This window comes from Meles meles, chromosome 17 (genome assembly GCF_922984935.1).
Source record: "Meles meles chromosome 17, mMelMel3.1 paternal haplotype, whole genome shotgun sequence".
Classification (NCBI taxonomy): Eukaryota; Metazoa; Chordata; class Mammalia; order Carnivora; family Mustelidae; genus Meles; species Meles meles.
The window spans coordinates 17,894,483-17,918,250 of NC_060082.1; the positions used below are offsets into that span (position 1 = coordinate 17,894,483).

General features: G+C 31.8%; 1 pseudogene; it reads right to left on the minus strand.

Annotated features, from left to right (window-relative positions):
• Nucleotides 1-22,460: 22,460 nt before the first annotated feature.
• Nucleotides 22,461-22,554, minus strand: LOC123928540 (annotated as a pseudogene).
• Between the last annotated feature and the right edge of the window lie 1,214 nt (nt 22,555-23,768).

The window sequence follows — 23,768 nt, forward strand, 5'->3', positions numbered from 1 at the left end:
CTGTATGGAAGAAAAAAAAAAAAGGAGAGAGAGAAAGTAATAGTATAATTAAGGAAAAAAAAAAAACTACCCTGTAGCCAATAAGTTCATTAATTGTTAGAGGATAATATAAGGTATAGAAAAAAAAACCAATAAAATAGAAAAAAGCACAGGCTTTTCATTACAACATACATGATAAAGAAAAATCTTGCCACTTGGGTACAAATTAATTACAAAACCCTTAGAAATAGAAAATAAGAAAAGCACATAAAAATAGAAATCAAAAATTACAAATTTCTATAAAGCTCATAGAAAAAATACTTACCCTTGCTATCACAAAAAAAAATTTAAGCATGCTCCTTTTGCCTATACTATTCATAAAGTTTTTAAAGACATAGATTTGAGGAAAAATGAAGGATTAGAATAGCCATACATTTTAGTGGACATGAAAACTGGTACAACCTCTCTAGGAAACAATTTTTAAAAAAAATGCAACAAATACCTACATTAGTTAGTTTAACCTGCTCTAAAAAGAGACCTAAAGTACTTCTGTTCAGACAACTAAAAAGAAATATGAAATACTGTGGCTCAGACAGTAAGAAATACATATTTCTCATGTAAAAGTCTGGAGATATGTAATCTCAGAGCAGATAGTCATTTTTAATTGATATCATTTTTATATATATTTTTAAAGATTTTATTTATTTATTTGGCAGATAGAGGTCACAAGTAGGCAGAGAGGCAGGCAGAGAGAGAGGAGAAAGCAGGCTCCCTGCTGAGCAGAGAGCCTGATGCAGGGCTTGATCCCAGGACCTTGAGATCATGACCTGAGTCGAAGGCAGAGGCTTTAACCCACTGAGCCACCCAGGCACCACTGATAGCATTTTTAAATGATAAGATCATTCAGTGACCCATATTCCTTCCACTTTATATTTCTGTCATGATCACCAAGAAATGTGTTGTAATCTGCATGAACAAATACAGGTCATCTGTGCAACGGAAAAGGAAAAAGTTAGATAATCACATGTCTAATTCAAGATCCAGTAAAGGTAATTATGGTTGCCACTTAATGTCCCATTGTTGCAAAGGTAGACACATAACACATATTAATGTGAAAATAACATTGGCCAAGGAGTTCTCTAGCTAGGTAATTAGCATAACTTTATTATTAGTGACAATTTCTTGTTTTTGATGAGTTCTATAAGTTATCATACCCAAAGGCTTTTCTGGTCATAATTCTTAAACTTACAGAATATCTTCTTATATTTAATATTGCCTATGTTCTGGTCAGCTTTCTCTCATCATCAGTTCATTGGTAATAATGTCATGCCATCTGAAAACTCTTATTTTGATCTATGCAGCTGGGCTGACAACCATTGTTTGCATAAATAAAAATAGTACAATTCATTTCAAAAGCCTGAACAATAGAGCTCCTACTTTTTGCTGTATATAAAGCTTGTGCTTTTGGCAACAAATAATCGGTGTCCAATAAAGTTCTTAGTTGTGACTGGAAAAAAAAAAATCTTTATATATCCAATACTTTATGTGTAATATCTAGGTAAAAAAATCAAATTATAACAAAGATACTACAAAATAGAGTTAGTTAAATAATAGCAATTTCATTATTTTTTATACAATAATTTTATGATAGGCTGGAAGTGGTGTCAGTGGCGGTGGGTCTAGAGCAGTGGAAAGCTTTATAATTCCAGTCATGCTGCCATGCCACTTTTATCTCTGGTTCCACTAAAATTATTACTATCATTCAAGCCATGAAAATGGAGAAAGAGATAGTCCAATAAATGCACTTGGTAATATACTCAAGAAACAAAATGGTCGAAAATTAATAAAAATAAGTGAATGGAATTTCAGTAGCAGTATAATGAAAGAACTCCACCAATTACATATTCCTGCATAGAACTGGTTCATACAGGCTCCTTCTTTAATCTGTGGTAAATCTCAATACTATCTTTTGTTGTTTTCATTAAGTATTGGTTTCAACTATATATATATATATGTATATATATATATATATATGCTTCATCAATTATAGAAAACATTTTGATAAATAAGAAATTTTTTAATTAACATACAATGTGTTATTGGTTTCAGAGGTACAGGTCTGTGATTCATCAGTCTTATATAATGCCTAGTGCTCATTACATCACATGCCCTCCTTATTGTCCATCACCCAGTTACCTCATCCCTTTACCCCCCCTCCACTTCAGCAACCCTCAGTTTGCTTCCTATGATTAAGAGCCTCTTATGGTTTGAAATAAGATATCTATCTTAATACCATTTACTTAAAATGACTATTAAAACATGGTTTATTTGTGGGGGAGGTCTTTATTGATATTTGAATGTGCACATGCCTTTCCATATTTCTTAGCACAAATGCTGGCATATTTGTATAGCTCTAGAAATAGCTATGGCCAGTATGAAATAATTCTGCTCCATCTATGGAGAAGCATTTAGAGGACTATATTCAAAATTACAGTTTTCTCAGCTGCTGCTGCACTGATCACAAAAGACTGGCAGTGAGATGACAAAATAACAAGAATAAATCCCAGGAGTCCTGATCACTGAGTTATCACATGAACCACACATGCTGTGCAAGGTCATCAGAAGTACATGAGAATTTGCCCTCGTGTAAAATAAATATTTGTTGATATTTAAGCATTTCTTTGTACCTTCACATATCCTTGCATATTCTAAACATGACTTGGTATAGGAGGTGAGGTACAAAATATACAACTTTGGTTCAATGGGCAAATTGTAGACCATAAGGGACATGATAATAGAGGTTGAAAATAGTAGAGATTGGTGTTATACCAGGGCTGTTATGTATGACTATTTGGGAGGTAGATTACTAGTAATGAATTTGTAGCTCCAGGGGAAGGGATTAGAAACAAGAAATGTAGTACAGCATCCAGCTCATCACCCTGCCCTTTAACAGTGGAAATTTTGTAAATGGCCTGCCAGATTCTTGGCCTCTTCCCTTAGGCAAAGAATTGGCAAATGCCGTAAGAGAAAATAACAGAATGTGAATCCACTTCTCTGAAACGTGGCCCTCACTTGGCTATTGGCCCTATAAGTTCTATTTTCTTGACACACACAAATATTTGTGTGTGTTGTTGTGTATTGAGTGTGCTCCCCTTTCTAATCCATTGCTGGAGCAGTGGTATACAAAAAGTTCATCCACCTTAGAAGAACTGGAAGCCTCAAAGAAAAAATATTTTATAATGTGTAATCAATCAAGTGGTAATCAAATAAGTAACTAATATAAATAGAGACTTTAAAAACATTTTTCCTGTTCTTTTTCTAAAAGTAGTCTATAAGCACCACAAAAAAACAATTTGTGTCCACCAGTAACTTTTATTAGCACTATCTCACATTTATTCTCTAAAAAGCCACCACTAAAAGGAACAAAGCTCCATGACATTTTACCGAGTCCATATTTTTAGCAGGATATGTCTTAAATATCTACCTGTGTGCCAAATTCTAGTATGGTGATGAGAATGGGTGCAAGCAATTGAAATTTATTATTAGTAGAATTAGTGGTAGTAGTTATATCTAGTGAAAATTGTTTGTTAAGTCCCTTAATTCAGAATGAAACACAAAAAATTCAAAGGTAACAAAAAAGTATCATATGGTAATTTCATATCAATAAGAGTAAATATGATACTTTAGGTTTAGTATTTGTGGATAGTAATAAGAAAGGTGATTACATATTTTTGGCAGATGGTCTATAATGCATATGTGAGTGTAGAGGGGTGTGATGGGTCAGTGTGTGAATAAAATGAACCCGAAAATGTTAATACCTTTAACAAAATTGTAAGGTCTAATCAACAGACCAATAGACCAACAGTTACCCATTTAAGGGGCACCTGGGTGGCTCAGTGGGCTAAACCTCTGCCTTCGGCTCAGGTCATGATCTCAGAGTCCTGGGATCAAGCCCAGCATTGGGCTCTCTGCTCAGCGGGGAGCCTGCTTCCTCCTCTCTCTGCTTGGTGCTCTGCCTTCTTGTGATTTCTCTCTCTCTGTCAGATAAATAAATAAAATCTTAAAACAATTACCAATTTTAAAAAGTTTATATACATGTGCTAAAATGATAAATTAACCACATATCCCAAAGAATAAGATCAAACACATGGAATCAATCCCTCATCTTCATGCAAATGAATCATCTAGATACCATATTAATTATCATGAGATTCTGATTAGGCAAAAAGAAACATCCAATAAGACTGAGATGCATGGTACATATGTCATAATGACAGCATAATGAGTTCAACAATGTTGGTCATATGAAAGCATACATCATTTCTAAAAAATACATTAAGTTTAAAACATTAAATATGTGCGAAAATCACAAACTTGAAGAGCCACTGAACTAACAACTGAAATTAAAAGTTGCTCAGTGCTGGAAAACTTTGCAATAAAAATTGAGTTCCTTGACCTGACATGCATTAATTGGTTTATCTCCAGATCGTGCACGAAAGGGTATTATGAAATGACAGTTATCTTTTCATAAGATTGTTAAAACACAGAGGAGATTTACAAAAATCAAAGAAAATTATTACCACCCTAGAAATAGTATAATGTGAAAAATAATTGTGATGTTTTATATGTGTTCTAATTCTGTGATGAATGTACTGATAGGGAGGTATATTCAGCATGTCTTAAATACAAACACTATTCATGCTGTTTTCTCAGAACCTGATAGTTACATTAAAAACAAACAAACAGGGGCGTCTGGGTGTCTCAGTGGGTTAAAGCCTCTGCCTTCAGCTCAGGTCATGATCTCAGGGTCCTGGGGTCGAGCCCCGCATTGGGCTCTCTGCTCAGTGGGAGGCCTACTTCTCGCTCTCTCTCTGACTGCCTCTCTGCCTACTTGTGATCTTTATCTGTCAAATAAATAAATAAAATCTTTAAAAACAAACAGGGAAAGAAAAATCAAATCATTGTAAAAACATTATATATAAACATATATAATATAGATAGATATAAATTATATTAAATATAGATTACAGTATACATTTTCAATATGTGCAATCTTTTCCATGTCCTCTTGCAATAAAATTTTCTCCTAAAGACTGTGATCTTTTATAAGGTCTATTACTATCAGTTCCTCTGTTTTTGATTCCAACTTTCTCCAACCCTCACATTTTTTCAACTTTTCACTCAGCGTAATGACTTAAATGGTTAATTCATTTGTAGTTTCCCAACTTGATATTACCAATATGTCCTACTACCAATATAATCAAATCCATTTTCCAAATGGAAAGTGTAGTAGTACTTGCAAGGGAAGTTCAATTAGTCATTTTTGACTATGTTAAGGAACTAATTATTCTTTTAATGTCTGCATAAGTCAAACAAAATGAGAGAAAAATGGAGTGATGTGTTCATTTTTCTTTGTAGCAATGTTATGAACAGTGTTAAACTACCATCTACCATTAAGTTTTAAATATATGTGTATGTACATAAGTATATGTATATGTGTATATATACACATATATGTATATGTTTTAAATATATGTGTGTGTATATGTGTATATATACATATGCATACATATATACATACATCTGCATGTATATGTGTATATATATATGTATGCATATGTATATATACACAATATACATACACGCACACAAACACACACACCCACATATATGTTAACTATGTAGACTTTGGGTGTCATACTCCAAAAACTTCTCTTTAGAAATAAACTTACCAAAGCTTACCCATTTCTTTGAAGTCTTCATGAAGTGTTTCTTCTACTAAAACACCTTATGTGGTATACCTCATAAATAATTATATTTTCAACATTTTGGTATGTGAACAGAGTCATGATCCAGCAACATTAGATGTGTCAGAAGAATTTAAGACTTAGATATTTACTTCTAAGATACAGGCTATTTTCTTTTTAACCCATAGAAAATAGCATCAGGGACTATGTGAATTTTTTGTGGCTTTATATTTTATGAAAAAGGAGTGTGTGCAAGTTTACATGGAGTTCCAATTTAGAATGCTTTGTAGCACCATCTTTTCAAATAAGTCTAACTTATAGTTTTTCCTTTATACTGAAGTGTTGCAATTGTCACATTAAATCTCAGGTATAGCACTGGAACAGAGTATTTTAACTTTCTTTACTACCAGAATATATAATTTTACATCATGCAAAGTCTATGCAAATGTAATTCTTGAAAATGCATCATTTCATTTTTTTTGTCTGACTTTGTAATATTGTGGTTCTCATGTGTTGTTTTGATTTTTAGAGATTGAAATTAATATTTTGAGTTTCAGTTCTTTTAATCTGTGAGTATAGTTGATTATAAAATCTCATCAAAGTAAAATAGAACCCAAGAAAAATTAATAAGAAAAGATACTGTTACAGTGACCCAGTCTCTTTAAGAAAGAAGAATTAAGAAGAGAATTATAAGAAATTCTGTTTGTCGGGGCACCTGGGTGGCTCAGTGGGTTAAAGCCTCTGCCTTTGGCTTAGGTCATGATCCCGGATCCTGGGATCAAGTCCTGCATCAGGCTCTCTGCTCAGTGAGGAGGCTGCTTCCTCCTCTCTCTCTCTCTGCCTGCCTCTCCACCTACTTGTGATATCTCTGTCAAATGAATAAGTAAAATCTTAAAAAAAAAAAAGAAGTTCTGTTTGTCATTGGTTGAAAACAGAGATGACCTAGCTTAAAAAAAGTGAAATTCGAGTTGCAAAGAAAAGAGTTATTGTCCAAAGTCCCAATTTGCTTGCTAAAATTAAAGTATGTTTAAGGGGTAAGTATCCTCAAGCTGGGAGTAACTACTGTAATGGGGTATCTATTCTGAACAAACTATTAAAGTCACCCTACATATTGACTTTAAAAAAACTTATAAAAAAAATGAGGTAAGTGGGGATGACTTCGAAAGAACATGAATTAATTATGTAACTTAAAGAAGGTCAGTTTGTAAGTAAACAATATGGAAGTATTGCTCATCAAAGTAAATCTACATTTACAGTAGCTCCTCAATTGCAACTGTAATCTGATAAACTTTTTGTAATACATGAATGCCACTCAATATTGTTTTCAAATACTATACTCTGTCAACATTTTTGGGTATATTATATCAGGGTGTATAATACATACATTATCAGTTCCTTACATTAAAGCTTTGGAGGGAAATGTTTTAGCTGATTTAATAAAAGCAAAAATGACATTTGAGGGTAGGAGAAATGGATGAGATTTTAGGCAAAGTAAGAAAACTTACATTTTGGCACATACTTTCTTTTGTTTATGTGTTCCTTAGTCCATATTTTGCTATGAAATCTGAGGGGAAATTTTTATCTAATGTGACACTATTTTGTGTATGCTTTTTAATACACTTATAAAATAGAAAAACACTCAAATATATCTTGAATGTACAAATAAATTATCTATTATAATTCACCAATTATATTATATTGCACCATTATAAATAGAGAAACATTAAACATTTTAGGCAACTAGTTATCTTCCAAAGTGACTATACTATTTTGCATTCCCACCAGCCATGATGAATTTTTGTTGTCTCATATCTTCACCAGCAGTTGATATCTGTCAGTTTTGAAATTTTTGATTTGTTTGTTTACTATTATATGTATATGTGCATGCATGCATGTATATTTTAACCTTTTTTATAGGTGTATGTATCTCATTATTTTAAATATTAATTCCCTGGTGACAAATAGTGTTGAACATATCATAGGCTTATTTGCTATCTGTTTTGAATGAGTAGTTTGTTCAGATATTTTGCGCATTTGTAAATTTTGTAGTAAATGTTCATATAACTGAGCTGTGAAATATCTTTGCATAATTTGGATACAATCTTTTATAAGATGTTATACAAATACATTCTCTCAGTCTTTGATTTCCATTTTTATTCACTCAGTAGTGTTTTTGCAGAGCAGTAGTTTTTAATTTGAATAAAGTTCAATTCATCAAATTTTTCTTTTATATATTATGCTTTTGGTGTTATATCTAAAAACCCACAACCAAACCCAAGATCACATAGATTTCTCTTTAGAAATTTTAGGATTTTCAATTTTACATATGAGTATATGATCTTTTCTAGTTAATTTTGTGAACGATTTAAAGTTTTGATCTGGGTTAATTTTTTGCTTGTGGACATCCATGTGTTTGATCATTATTTATTGAATAGATGATATATTCTCTATTGGAATGCTTTTGCATTTACCTCAATTTTCCTTCCTTTTTTTTAATACTTTATTTATTTATTTAATTGAAAGAGAGAAAGTGAGAGTGTGCGTGTGCGTGTGCAAGCAGGGGGAAGGGCAGGAGGAGAAGGAGAGAATCCTAAGCAGACTCCATGTTGAGTGCAGAGCCCAATGTGGGACTCTCTCTGATGACCATGAGATCATGACCTAAACCAAAATAAAAAGTTGGGCACTTAACTGACTGAACCACCAAGGTGACCCTCTTCTCAATTTTCAATTGAGTACATTGGAGTAGGTATTTTTGTAATTGTAATTACATTTTGTAATATGAAGTGTATTCACTTCATATCTTCAAATCGCAACATTTTCAAGAAATCTATAATAGTTACATCATTTTTCAGTACAGATAGTAAAGCATAGGTCAATCTTACTCTTTAAATATTTTTATGCACTATTTTGGGGTAAAATTCTGATAACTGACAGGATACTAGTAAATTTCTTATTAATAATTTTTAAATTTCAATTATAACTCAGGAGTAAATATATTTTTACAAATAATGGAATAAAAGCAAGAATGCATTTTTTAGTCTTTTCTAGTTTGAAAATTTATTTCATTTATATCAATATTTTATCTATATGAAACAGGAAAAAGCACAAATAAATGCTTAAGAATACTTGTGTAAGTCTCCTACAACAAACACTGATTATTTTGCATATTTTTACATATTTTACCTCATTTTTTTTCTTTTACCTCTTTGTAGTGAGATCTATTGCAATCTTCATTTTAACAAAAGAAATCAGTGAAGCAAAGAGCTTAAGTAAATTTTCTAATTTCGAACAACATCTAGTAAGTGTTGATTTTCATTGTGGCTTCAAAATTCATTCTATGATTTATTTTTGTGTTTTGTCATTTAAAGATTAGTGTAAAATAATATAAACTAGGCCTTTAATGTCTCTAACACACCTGCTTTAATTATTCAAAGTATAATGTCCACTTTATAGATAGATCCTAATTTTAATGGATTCACTTCATGTTTCAAGAATTATTTTAAGCAATATTTTTGGCTAAATTGAAAATATTTTTTCATATATTAATATTAGCCTTTGGTGATGAAATGTACAAATATGAAACATGTCAATCCTTACACTTCCTTTTTTTTACCTTGTATGTTCATTATGAGATTTCTTACTTTGAGCTTTTGTACAATTATTCTACTTTGTGAGTGTTATTAAAATTAGCTACTATAATCAGTATTTAAATCTAATTAACTGTAGTCCACAGCCTTTACTAAAGGTAAAGAGACCAGTCAGTTTACTTTTCAACCCTAGTGAATGTGTTCTTTCTTAATATGACCTTAGTAGATTATATTTTTTTCTCAGAAATTCTTTCTTCTTCATTTATATCATTTTCTTTTTTTTCTTCCTTCATATCACTTTGGCCCTTTGACTTGCTTTGCCAGTGAAATGTGTTAATAACTAGTATTTTACCTGACCAGATATTGTCAATATACTAGGATGATTTTACTTGTCCTCTTGCATCTTTAAGTAACATTTGTAGATGCAGGTGGTTATCCCAAGGAACTGAGTTTTTTTGTCTGGCTCTCATAATGAATTACAAATGAAATAGTAAAGACCGTTAACCCACAGATGCATGAGCAAGAAGGAAATGTGCGCCATCAAAAGTTACTGAAATTTTCTGATGGTTTATTAAACAATATGTACACAAATATTGGACTACATGAAATACAATGCATTACATACCTTTCTACAACTGAATTTCTTCACAAATGAAGTGAGGGCATCAATGTCAGTGCCTCAATTTAAATTAGTGTAAGGGTGCTTGGCTGGCTCAGCAGGTAGAGCATGCAAATCTTGATCCCTGGGTTGTGAGTTCAAGCCCCACATTGGGTATAGAGATAACTTAAAAATAAAATCTTTTTAAAAAATGGTGTATTAGCCAAGGTTCTCCAGAGAAACAAAACCAATACAATACATATTTACATAGAAATAGATTTATTTTAAGAAATTGTTCATGAGATTATTGAGGTTGGCAGGTACAAAATCTGCTGGAGACCCAAGGAAGAAACAATAATGCAGTTCAAGCCTAAAGGTTACCTGCTGACAGAATTCCTTCTTGCTCAGGGGAAATTAGTTTTTGATCTCTTAAGGCCTTCAACTTTTGTTGATTTGTATGAAATCTAACCACATTATGGAAGGCAATCTGTTTTACTCAAAGTTCATGAATTTAATATTAATCTCATTGAAAAAAAAAATCCTCACAGAGACTTTTAGAACAATATCTGACCAAACATCTGGGCACAGTGTACCAGCCAAATTTATAAGTAAAATTACCATATTAGTAAATCTGAATCATGTTCTTAATAAGGCTATAAATACAAATTTAATATTTCATACTTGTCTTCATATTGAGGACCAGTCTTGAAATCTATTAAAACAAAAGGATAAAAAAACATAATTTATTAGCCAAATGTATGACTTTATAGTTTTAATTGAGTGTTTTCAGAATCATTATCAATGCATAAAATCAGGAGATTTTTTTTTTTTAGGTAGATATCTGGATAACTTGTTTTTCTTGAAAACTCAGATCTGCTACCACATGCAGCATTTGACTCCCTCCTTAGATTGTCATTCCCTGTTTCTTTGCCATATTCTCCACTGCTCCTTTTAACACTAGGTCAGTATCAGTTGCCTTTATTACCTTACTTGTACTTTTCTTATACCAGATTTAGGTTAAATGATTATCTCATAGAGGTATTTCAGCCCTTTGCATTATTTGAGAAACATAATCTTAAAGATATTAGAATAAATTCATTTTAGAAGAAGAGAGGTATATAAGTTCTTATTAAATTTGTTGTCATATTTTCTGAGACCAAAGAAAGCTCTTTTAATTTTGAAAATTTTCTCTGAACTACTTGAAATATCATCATTTATAATACTCTTGCTGAATACCACCAGTCTTTCAGTTCCTGAATTGAACCCTTAATAGCAGTCAGTATCACCTAAAATGATAAATTAAAAGTAGAACACCAAGCTGCTCTTTAATGTCAAGGCTCATTTAATATAACTGATCACTATGAAAGCAAACAATGAACAATTAAAAAGAGATCCTGTCCATATAATGTATATCAAGTATTTTAATTGTCTTCATTAGGGATGCATGAAAAAGCCAAAATGTGTTTTGGTTGTGGAAAGTAATGATCCAAGATAAAAATATATCAACATGGGAGAAAAATAGCACATAAAATCATTTCTGATTTGTCACCTGGAATTAGAAGCACCTTTCCATGACATAATATTGTCAAACCTTTGATTCAGTTATTAAATGTGCAGATGATTAAAGTACAAGCTGGTCAAAGAAATCCAATTAACAGTGCAGATTATTCTCAGAAGTGAGCTACTACTTTATTTATATTGTGAACAACTTAAAATGCTTCACACCAAGATAAGTCTTGATGTAAAAGGAAATTGTGGACAGTAGGCATTGTAATACAAAGTATGCCTGTTGAAACTTTATGTTCCATAAAAATTTTAAAAATGTAATTGTTGAGTCATTGCACTGTACACATGAGACTAATATAACAATGTATGTTAATCAACTGGAATTAAAATAAAAACTAAAAAAATCTCAATCAAACCAGAAACTATATATTTCAAAACCAGACAATAATTTTAATGCTGAAATTTTCAACTTGCACACTGTTGATATTTTGGTTCAGATAAATACTTTGTTGTTGTTTTTCTTTTTTTTTTTTTTTTAGTCCTGAGCTGCCCTATTCATTGTGGGATATTTAGTAACACCCCTGACCTTAACCCATTACAGGCCGGTTGCAGTCCTCTAGTTGTGACAGCCCAAAATATCTTCAGATATTGTCAATATTCCCTGTAGGGCAATGTCATCTCTAGTTGAGAAATATAATTTAATGTTACACCTTCTTAAATATTAAAATACATATCCTATGAGTATTCAAAAATAACAGGAAATATAAACATGCACAATAATCATTTATCTAAAGGAAATGTGGACTTAAAAATTCACTTCAAATTTAAAATCTTAGAACTGAATCACAAGGACCACAATCAAGATAATTAATATATACATCACATAGTTACCATTTTCATCTTTGCCTGCCTGCCTGCCTGCCTTCCTTTCTTCCTTTCTTCCTTCCTTCTTTTCTTCTTCTCCTCTGCCATCGTCGTTGTCATCATCTTCTTCTTCTTCTTCCTTCTCCTTCTGTGTGTGGTGAGGACACTTAAGATCTATCTTCTCAGGAAATTACAAGTAAGCAATACATAGATGTAAACTATAGTCACCATGCCCTATTTACATTTTCAGAAATTGTTCAGCATAATCATTCATAATTGAGACTTTGTATCCTTTGATCAATATCTCTCTATTTGCTCATCCCTTGAGTCCCTGGTAACCACAGTTCTATGCTGTTTCTATGAGACCGTTTTAGATTACATATAGTAAATGAGATCATTCACCATTTGTCTTTTTGTGCCTGGCTTATTTCACTTAGCGTAAAGACCTCCAGGTTCATCAATATTATCACAAATGGCAGCTCTTCATTCTTTTTAATGAAATAAATATGTGTTTCATTGTTGATCATATTTTCTTCATACAGTCATGCATCATCAGACATTTTGTTTTTTTTTCAGTGTCTTGGTTATGTGAATAATGTTGCAATAAACAAGGGATTACAGATATCTCTTCAAGATCCTGATTTTATTTCTTTAGAATATATACTTGGAAGTGGGATTCTGGATTATATGACAGTTCTCTTTTTAGTTATTAAGGAAATCTCCATATCATTTTCCATAATGGTTGCATTAATTTACATTCCTACTAACAATGTATAATGTTCCCTTTTCTCCACATCCTCTTCAATGCTTATTATCTCTTATCTTTTTTATAATAATCATATTGACAGATGTAAAGTGATCTTATTGTAATTTTTATTTCCATTAATGATTCGTGAGGTAGAGTATGTTTTCATATATATGGTTCTCATTTGTATGTCTTCTTTTGAGAAATGTTATTCGAGTGTTTTGCCAATTTTTAAATTGGATCATATGTATGTATGTATGTATTTATTTATTTATTTATATTGTTGGGTTTTATGAGTTCCCCATGTATTTTGGGTATTTACCCCTCATCAGACATATTCTCTATTCCCTAGGCTTTCACTCTGTTGATTGTTTTCTTTGTTATATGGAAAATTTTCAGTTTGATGAAGTCCTACTTGTCTCATTCTGCTTTTGTTTCCTGTGTTTTTGTGTTATACCCCGAAATCATTGCCAATACCAATGTCAGGAAGCCATTTCCCTATGTTGTCTTCTAATAGTCTCATAGTTTCAGGCCTTATGTTGAATCCACTTTTAAGTTGATTTTTGTGTCTGTTAAAAGAAAAGGGTTAAAATTCATTCTTTTGCTTGTGGACATCCAATTTTCTCAGTACCATTTGTTGGACAGACATGCTTTACCTACTTGTATTCTTGGGACCATTGTCAATTGTCAGTTGACTATATTTGCAGGCATTTATTTCTGGCCTTTTTTCTATTCCATTTGTCCTTAAGTGTGTCTTTATGTTAATACCATACTGTTTTAACTACTGTAGCTTTGTAATATATATTTTATTTTGAAAATGTGATGCCTGCAATATTGTTCTTGCTTGAGACTGTTTTGGCTATTCAGAGATTTTTGTGGTTCCATATAGATTTTAGAATTATTTTTTATGTTTCTGTAAGAAATTTAATTGCAATATTGATATACTCTTCATTTAATATGTACCATACTTGGAGTAGACTGGACATTTAAAAAATATATTAAATCTTCCAATCTATGAACACAAGATACCTTCCCATTTATTTGTTTCTTTATTAATTCCTTCTACAAACATTTCATAGTTTTTAGTCTGTAAGTCTTTTGTACCTTAGATAACTTTATCCTGAATATTTTCTTTTTGATGCTATGTAAATATATTGTTTTCCTTTTTGGATAGTACATTGTTAGTGTATAGAAAGCAACTCATTTTTGTATGTTGATTTTGTATTCTGCAATTTTACTGAATTCATTTATTAGTGCTAACAGTTTTTTGCATTTGATAAGAGGAAGCTGACATTATTGATTAAGGGAAAAGACCACATAACAAAGTTTTGGATGTGCCTACATGTTTCAGGGGGAGAGGAAATCAGAATTTATTAAGAATTGTAAGTTTGGCTTAAAGAAGTATTTAAATGTAAGGGTTTGGTAAGGACTGAGTCAGAATCATATACAACAGTCCAGAATTGCTGGAAACAGATGGGAGAGAATTTTGAGAAAAATATTCAAATAATCTCAGTGTGTAAATTGTTTGTTGAAGTTTTCCAGCAAAGGGCTGATGGCTTTCCAGAAGCATCTATAATGAACCATGCAAACATTAGTGGGACAGACAGAACAGTCCTGGAAGAGTAAAGAAGTACTAATAATAACAACAGAATAGCAAATTTATGTTAATGTGAACATTAAGGTGTGATTTAGATTCTGTGTCCAGTCGAAGTAGGGGAGTTCACAGTTTTAAGGCATTAGTTTTCAATGGTCTAATCTAGTTCACAGTGTCATATTTTTACCTAATTAATGAAGAGTTACACAGTTCACTGCATTATTAGTTTCTTAAACCGTCTGTCTCTTCTCTGTGCTCCTAATTCCCCTGGGCTTTTTCTCGACATTCTCAAAATAGTTTTATTTAACACTGAACTGTGTCTATTTTCCAAATTAACATTTGTAGCCTATTGCATAAAAGCAATCTGAATTTTTACAATATGGTTAAATATTCTTAGATGAAAAGAACACACAAAATTCTAGTTATAAAGCAATTATCCATTTCTTCTTGGTAACATATCAAAAAGTTTTATTTAAGTTTTTTTGAACAGTTTCTCAATACATATTTGTTTATCAATGAGTTCACATCATATTTATCTAAAGTGAATTTAAGAGTTGCAATAATTATGAAATTGAGGCAAACATTTAAAAAAAGAGGGGTTTAAAATATATGTATGTATATATATATATACATTTGTTTTGTTTTCTATCTTGTTATTTACCTATCTGCAAAAACAAGATTTTACCAATACTACTCTTGCTCTTATTTCCATATCCTTTTTTATAGGTTGTAGAAAATTTAAATTTTTTTATCATTTTGGAAGAGGAAAAGTTGAATCAACTGTGAAATGTTTTCAGTGTCCTTTATTATTAATTGAATTATAGTTTCCTTCAAGTTTGTTGATGCATCTGATGCATTTGTCAAATGAATTCCTAAATAAACAGATTCTAAATATAACTATGCTGAATAAAAAAAATCTTTAGTGATGCACAACTATAGAAAAATCTGTGGATACACACCCACTCACACACATACAAACTACTCTATTTATTTGGCATGTGATCTTCTTTTATACACTTCCCACTAAGAAACCTCAGTAAAGGTTTTTATATGAAGCACTAATTTGCCATTCATCTTAAAATGAATATTCCTAACCAAATCCTACAAAACACCCTGGAGTTGTTAGGTCAATGTCTTGTATTAAAACTATTCTTGTGGGGTGCCTGGGTGGCTTGGTGGGTTAAAGCCTCTGCCTTCAGCTCAGGTCATGATCTCAGGGTCCTGGGATCAAACCCCACGTCAGGCTCTCTGCTCAGCGGGGGGCCTGTTTCCTCCCCTCTCTCTGCCTGCCTCTCTGCCTACTTGTGATCTCTGTCTGTCAAATAAATAAATAAAATCTTAAAAAAAAAAACTATTCTTGTAATCTCTCAAAACAATGCCTCCAGAATTTTAAATCTATTGTTACTAATTATTTTAATTATGGAAAATATTATTTTGATTTTGGGGACAATATTCAAATCTTGTTTAGAAGTCTATAAAGAAAGATGGAAATCAAGCTGCATAATAATATTTTGCTTAAAATAGTGTAAATTATTTCTAAAAACAATTGTAGAAGGTAAATTTCAAAATGATCTTGAACAGGGTAGCATTATTTAAATAAACATATTCACTTTTGAAGTGAACACCTTAAGGAATACGAACTTGGAGCTATGTAATTTCTATTGGACAGCTCCTTTATATTATTATAAAACTTATTTTAATATTTATATATGAATAATAATGGTTTTCTTGCCATGTTTCTCTATTCCTTATTTCAGAAAAGTGAATCTGTCAAGGGAATAGAAATAAAGGTCAGATTTTTAAAAAATTGTTGCTTTGCAGCTAAGAAGTATAAACTAATGGAAAAAAATACCTTTAAAAATTCTTTTTAGAGATTCACTGATAAATAGCTGTTATTTGTTCGAATACAAAGTTAAGTCATAAAGCATTTTATACATAGGAATTTTGACCAGAAAAAGTAGTAAGACCACTCAGAAAGGATGATCCTGGTATAGGACACATGTAGCACTTATATTAGCCAGGTAGTGAAGGCACAGTTCCACAATTAACTACACGTGTTAGGGTTGGAGAAACAATTAACATCTCTGAATTTTATAGCAAATAAAATGCAATTCCCTCTAATTGTATAGTAATTAAATGCACGTTCTTCCCACTTCTTGAAAATCTTTTCGAATATTTCTCTTTACTCTTGTACAGTTCGTACTTTTTACAAAACAGCCTCCACGTCTCTGCTTTTCAGTATTTGGCCTGTCTTAACTTGAGTCTTATTTTTCATCCTGTTGTTTCTCCAATATTAGACTGCTCTGTTAGCTGAGTTATCTGATTCTTTAAGACACTTCAGAAAGCTGCTTTCCTGGTGAGAATCAACTCTCTGCAGTGGTAGTAGGAGATGAACCGTGGAAAGCACTACTGTCATGGTAACCACTACTTCTCCCATTAGGATGCTACCTATTTTTGTTTTTTATTTGTCTGCAATTCTTCACTCTTTCCTACATATCAAAATCTATTTTTCTCCTCAAAATGTCAGTTACTAAGTTGAAGGATTACCAATGTTCAGTTTTACAAATTTATGCAATTATAATGCAGAAACTATTTACTTCCAACAGTAATTGGAGTATAGCCATCAGTGTGGGAATAAAAGTAAGGTTTACAGTTCAGAGTAAAGAGAAAAAAAAATCATATAATACAGCTTGTGCCAACAGGGTAGAACTCCACTTGGCCTCTGTGACACTGAGCATCAATGTAGAATTTTAATTGCAGTTTGTCTTTTTCAACAAGGAAGCATATTCTAACCACTTTCACATAGCATTAATTCTGAAACTAAGTTAAGGTTCTCACCTTATGATTTATGTTGATATACTAATGTTTCATGTTGGGGGAAAAAAATCTACAGGTAATGCCATGTAGCTATGTACTATGCCATGTAGCTATGTAGTTATGTACTATGTACTAAGGCATCACAGGTATCATTTATATGTGAAATATCATTTATACATGAAATGTTTCTTGTTCTTATTTATGACAACAAACAACACTAATGATATATGTTGTCTGACCTACTTTATCCTCTTACGACTTCATACTTCTTGTTTTGTGGTAAGGAATGTACCTATGCTTGTTAGTACCACTACCACTGTTCTAAGACTAACAGTCCTAAATAAGAACCATTTTTCTTAAAGGTGAACAGTTACTAACAACTCATATCTTCAACAAAAGAAGACATTCTGGTAGATGGTGAAGGCTATATTTAAACAAACACTAGCATTTTTGTGCTAGCCCTTTATCTAAAAATATAACATTCTAGGGGTGCCTGGATGGCTCAGTTGGTTAAGCTGCTGCCTTCGGCTCAGGTCATGATCCCAGGGTTCTGGGATCGAGCCCCACATCGGGCTCTCTGCTCAGCAGGGAGCCTGCTTCCCCTCTCTCTCTCTGCCTGCCTCTCTGCCTACATGTGATCTCTGTCTGTCAAATAAATAAACAAAATCTTTAAAAAAATATATATATAACATTCTAAAATTCAAATAGATAACAAAACTATAATTGCCTCCTTAAAATTTCTTCCTTAGGACTATTTCCTAAAGGTAAGGTCGTTATCAGTCCCTACACAGTTTACCTACTAACTCGACATCACTGTTTTACCTAAAAAATTCGTAGATCTACATATTCATTTCTACTTCTTCAACTTCTAAGGCAATTCAGTTTGACATGTCTGAATATGTAAACTATTACAGTCAACTACTCACTTAAGTCCAGCAACAGTACTCCTTATATGATCTACCGGATTTGTTCCCATAATTCTCTTTAAGCGTTTTTTTTTAGGTTAATTTCCTAGTTAAGAATCCATTTATTTATTCTAGCACCTATGATGCTTTTCAAGCCTCTTAAGAATCTCTGACTGTTTTTATCAGAATGGTGCCAGTCATTTCAAAGACAAACTCCTAACTTTGGGCTATGCTTTACTTCTCTCCTCAATTTAAATAGTTGCTCTGTCACAAAATTTTTTGCCCTCTTCTCTTGCCTGGTTTATTTCCAGTCTTATAATTTGCATGGCACACAGATATTCTTGGAAATAACTCTTGCCTCTACAGTATAAAGAAGTATATCTAGGTCTGTTGTTTCCTTTATATGATATAAAATCATCTTTAGCCTGTTTTCTTTCTAGAAAAAAAATTCTTAATAATGAGTTGCTTCATAAAAGTATCATTCTTTTTACCATGATCATTTTTGTTATTTTGGCTGGAAAATTTTACTGCATAAAATATTCCAGGGGAAGAGATATGATAATTTCTAGAAGGAATTAAAATCAACATATTCTGAATTATTATACATGCAAATGAACATTTAATGTATCATTGTATTCAAATGTATGTATATTACGTACATAAGGTTTCCAAATTGTAATAATTATCTTTGTTTCAAATGTAATGAAGTTGAAAATTAAAGTTTAAAGAGAAAAGAAATATCTCAAATGCTTACTTTGATTAACTGAATGATATCTTTGTTTATATGGAATCAAAACAATGACTAATTTAATAAGTTAACTCAAACAGTCATTTGATAGGGTAAAATTCATATGAAGCAATTGCTTATCGTCGTGTAGCTGTGCTAATTTGACAGATTATTTAACTGTGTAGGATTTACAGGAATAGAGTCACAACAGATTATCTATAATCAAAAACGTGTATATTTCAATTGCTTTGAGAGTATGACTTCAGTTGTATAAATACATTTAGATATTACACAATAGCGAACTTTTTTTTTCATATGAAAACTCTCTCATGCCTTTTTCCAAGTTAATTCAAATGATGCTCTATTAACTCCAATTAGTTACTCTTTTGAACAATAGAATCATTAAATATATTTCAAATAATTAAATGCCAAATACCAATTAGTACAATCAATTAATTGATTGTACTAATTAACAATAAACAAAACAATTAGTTGTTTTCTCTTACCTCTAATAATTCAGTCCTGCCCTTTGTCACGTTCTAGAAATTAACCAATCATAATAATAGTGTGTGTGTATATAGACACATATATATTTAGGGTTTTATTTATTTATTTGACAGAGAGATAGAGAGAAAGCAAAAGTAGGCAAAGCAACAAGCAGAAGGAGAGAAAGAAGGTTCCAGCAGAGAGCCTGATATGGGGCTCAATCCAGGACCCTGGGATCATGACCTGAGCTAAAGGTTGCTGCTTAACTGACTGAGCCACCCAGGTGCTCCAATAGTATATATTTTAACTGTGATAGTCTTTCTATCAGGTTAAAGATTTACTTTTAAACAAGGAATTACAATATATCTGTACTATTGGTACATGTAAACAAAATACCCCCAAACACAACAAAACAGTGAATATGAAACTCCGTGAATAATTCATATATATATATATATATATATTTTAAGATTTTATTTATTTATTTGACAGATAGAGATCACAAGTAGGGAGAGAGGCAGGCAGAGAGAGAGAGAGGAGGAAGCAGGCTCCCTGCCAAGCAGAGAGCCCGATGCGGGGCTGGATCCCAGGACCCTGGGATCATGACCTGAGCGAAAGGCAGAGTCTTTAACCCACTGAGCCACCCAGGCGCCCCAATAATTCATATTTTTAAGTGAACAAAAAATTGTATAGATGTGGGGAGTTAAATTTCATCTCCAACATATTTTGTTATTATCATTGTGATTGGTTGTCTAATAATATTGACCTCTTAAATGATATAAAATAAGTAGAGATTCCTGAGCTCAACTTTACCTTTATGGGCTACTATAGATATGTAGATATACTATAGATATTATAGATATATAGATATACAGTGATAAAATTGGCCTTCTTATCTGTTCTATTTTCCAAATGTGCTAATTCTCTAGCAAACAGGTATCACTATTGCTCATTATAATTCCTTAATTCTACACAATATACTATTAGAATTGGAAGAGAAATAACTGTACCTAGAGAGAAAAAAACTTGAGACTAATAAAACCTTGATATAAAAGTCAGACAAAAATATTACAAGAAAAGGCAACTACAAACCCAGATATTCATGAATAAAAGAATACATATGCAAATTGATAGATATAAAATAAAATATTAGCAAAGAAAGTCCAGCAATATATAACAGACAGAGACAAATCACGACCAACTTAAGTATATCCTAGAACTTAAGTGTGTGTTAAGGCTTAAAAAGCAGTTTATACAATCTCCCATATATACAGATTAAAAACTTATGCTCATCTTGATAAACACACAAAAAGTAATTAATAAAATTAAATATAGCATCTAATGAAGTGCTGACAAAATTCGGCAAACTGGAAATAGAACATGGAAGGGTACATTTGTGGATACAAGATTCCTTTTTAAAAATACCACTACATTCATATTAAAAGTTCAGAATCAGAAAGAAGTTTAGATGTTCATTCTCACCACTTTTATTCATTATTATACTACTGCACATAGACAGATGGGTGTATTTTGTTGAGGATATGGGGCATCAGAAACTCATTCATCACAGATGGGGATATAAATTGGTACAGCTATTTTGAAAAAGGATTTCAAAGGAATATTTTTCTGGGATTGAGAAACTGATTTAAAAATATATTAGGCAATTGAAAGAGCTAAGAATAGTTAAGGGTCACCTGAAGAAAAAAAATGATCTATTTTTTAGTATGTTTCATTCTGGAGTATGATTTTTGACAAGTGACAAGGTAATTCAAAGGGAAAATGATAACCAGTACAGTGTGGCTAGAACATACATTAATAAAACAGAATATAGAATCTAGAAATAGGCCCACTGACATAAGTGGCAATGACATGAAGATGAATCAGACAGGATAATGAATATGGACAGGATAGACTTTTCAATAAGTGACCCTGGTATATCAGTGTAATCACATTAAAAAAGGAAAGTAAAACAAGTTGTCATTTTATTTTTAACTTAATCAAAAAAATAAATTACACTTGGAATAACTAAACATGAAAAACAAAGATGAAGGTTTAATAATATAATATTGGGAGATATCTTCATTATGTTAATAAGAGAAAACCTATTCAGATAAGACTGAGAGGATAATCTTCCCATAACGGAAGAGTTCAAGAATCCAATCCAAACACATGAGTGCCTTTGAACCCTCTTTTCTTTCACACCCATCAACATTAAATTGACCAAAATAAATAATCTGATCAAGCCCAAAGTCAAGAGGTGATGAAATGCAATCTTCCATCATGAGCCCATAGCAAGTGGTTATATGTATAATATCTTCTGCAGAGTGAATAATTAGGATCAATAATTCACTCAACCACATCTTGAACACAAGGTACAAAGAAAACATTGGCATTCATGTATTTCTAACCAAATATTGTACTTTTGCAAGAATGAATTTTTCATTATTATTTTTTTTAATGGGGATACCACATATGACAAATCAATGTATTTACTAAACAAAGAGCTGGGAAACAAAACTCTAAGCTTTCCTTAACACAAGCATAAAATTTCTCTCTACTGGAACCAAACAAGATTATTAGACATTGCAAATTTAATTTGAAAACATCAGAGAACAAATTTAACCAAATAGGACAAGGACACATTTTGAGACTTAAGGGAAAACAATCAAGTGTTGTATAGTATGTCCTACCTTACATATAAACCTTCTATTTAACAGTTCCTGAAAATGTAAATGTTTTATTATTTTTTCAGGTGTAACTCAACTTCATTCACATGTCATAGTTTGCTTTACAGGAATATTTTTCTAGTTAAATGTCACAATTTCATGATTCAATGTCTCACATTGTGCTTTCAATCATATCATTTTTCTGAGTTAATCTGCAAAAGGTTCACTGGGGAGTTGCACAAACTATGGAACACTTCATGAATTTGCAGGTCCTCCTCTTGCAGGGGCCATGGGAATCTTCTCTAATTTCAGTGTAGGGCTGCCGAAGGGAGCACATAAAGTGTTATTTTGACATAGTTTTAGCAATAATTATTATATTTCAGCTCAGATATTTAAAGAAGTAATTTTTACTAAAACTACAGAATATACTTAGGTATAATATTAATGCCTTCTCTACAAAATATAATTCTAATCTGTCTTCAATTTACTCAATTACTTTGCAATTATGAAAATTTACTGTGCTTTGAAGCAAAATGATCTTGCAAGATACTTCATATGTATATTTTAGATGAATATAGGTAAAATATTCCAGTGATCTTAATATGAACTTATGTTAAATTAATTATAACAATTGTCTCTAGTCATATGAATCTTTGAAATGCAATGAGCAAATAAATCGTACAGATGGGAAAATTGAATTGAATTGATAATCTACATTACCTACCCACCTTACCCTTTTGTGCTGAAATTCAGAACACCACATTAACTATATAAAACTAACTTTAAATTAAATATATTATGCAATTTTAATCAACAACCACTGAGATTTCGATGACAGCAAGAGATACAAGTACCAAGAGATCACCAAAACCTAACCATCCCTAGTATTTTTATTCTCTGCACAATTTTGCCTTTTCCAGGATGTCATGTAGTTGGAATCACACAGTATGTAGTTGCTCCAGATTGATTACTTTCACTTTGTAATGCACAGTTAGGGTTCTTCCATGACTTTTCTTGGACTGAGCTCATTTCTTTTTGCACTGAATAGTATTCTGTTGTCTAGATCCACCACTGTTTATTAATCTATTGACCTACTGAAAGACATATTGTTTGCTTTTATTTTGGCAATTATGAATAAAGAGGCTATAAGCATCCTTGTACAGATTTCTCTGTGGATGTAAGCTTTCAACTCCTTTGAATAAACTCCAAACCTCCTTTTAACAATCACATGAGTGAACTTTGAAGCAGATCTTTTGAAGGTTTCCAAAAGCCATTTGAGTCTGAAAGTGGATTTATCTCCAATCTTTGAGGTGCCTGCATGTCCAGCTAACAAACTGATGTAGAGATTTTGATCCACAACCACCTAAAAAAAATAATTGACTCCTTTCCTACATATACTAGTAAAAAGTTAAAGTTTTACTAGTAAAAGTAAAAAGTTTATTATTTGAAATGTTAAGTTTAGATTACTTCAGTACATAGGAATAAGTAACTAATGTGTGTGATATTTTAAAAAATTTAGTCAGGGGGCGCCTGGGTGGCTCAGTGGG